This window comes from Pygoscelis adeliae, unplaced genomic scaffold, assembly GCF_000699105.1.
Source record: "Pygoscelis adeliae isolate BGI_AS28 unplaced genomic scaffold, ASM69910v1 Scaffold413, whole genome shotgun sequence".
Lineage (NCBI taxonomy): Eukaryota > Metazoa > Chordata > Aves > Sphenisciformes > Spheniscidae > Pygoscelis > Pygoscelis adeliae.
In genome coordinates this window covers 931679-932829 of record NW_008824403.1, presented here as the reverse complement: position 1 = coordinate 932829, position 1151 = coordinate 931679, and positions in this window count along the sequence as shown.

Here is a 1151-nt window from a genome sequence, read left to right as displayed (position 1 = left end):
CAGCCCCCTCCTACTTCGAAACCTAATAACCCACGCAGGAAAAGTACCCCGACGGCATCTCGAGAGCCAGAGATTAGAGAGAAAACGATGGCCCCCGCCGGGGCTGGAGAGCTGGGGTTCGTGTTTCTCCCCGCAAGCCTTGGCGAGTAAACCCGCAAAGGACGCCTTGCTAGGGGAAAGTTGTCTTTAGCGACTGAAACAGCGCAGAAACAGCCGGCAGGCGCCCCGCCACCTCTCTGCCTGCAAAAATACCCCCCCTCTTCGCCGGGGATTTCAAAGCACTGCTCCCCTCTCCAGAGCCAAGCGACCAGCACAAGCATGGCGTGGACTTGAATTCAGCATTAGCGATTCCAGCCCCGGTGACCGTCGCTAATTCAGAACACATACGGGGTGGCGGTCAACCGGCGTTGCACCGTCCCGTCCCGTCCCCCCCGCCCCCAGATAAAAAACCGACAGCAGCAGCACCACCACCAAAATCGGTCTTTCTGCTGTAGGACGCTCAAACAAGCCTCAGACCAAAAGTTTAAAAGAATACTCATTAACCAAGTGCTCCAATACACGCGAGTAACACATCTGTGTTAAGCGACCACTAGGGACTTCACACGAGTTCAAAGAAACTTGCAATACGCATCTTTAAAATATATCACCCCCACCACGTTTCTCCGGGTTTGTTTTACAGTGGGATGGCTCAGACTACCTCTGCGACTTTAATTTTTTTTTTTTTTTAGCTACGCTCAGGTTATTTTTGTAAAACCTCTGCCTGGTCAAGCCGGCGGGACAGTTAACCCGAAAGATTGGCGGAAAGCAGCGTTTTCGGCGCATGAAACATTTTTTTTTTCCCTGGCTCTTTTGCCCGGCGGGTTACATTTCCTCAAGTCCCAACAATTCCTGCCTAGGTCCCACCGGGCTCCAACTTTTCCTATCTCGCCAAACCCTGCAAGGTGGCGCTCTTTTCATTGAAAACTGATATTAGCCTTATAATAATAACATTTTGTAGAAAGTAAAGTTAAAGCGAAGCCTTCCCACGGGTGCTGCGGGGAGCAGACGGCGATGCCGAGCTGGCAGGAGCGGGGCTCCGTCTGAGCGAGGCAAACTTCTCTTTTTTTTTTTTTTTTTTTTTTTGGGGGGGGGGGGGGGGGGGGGTGTTTTTG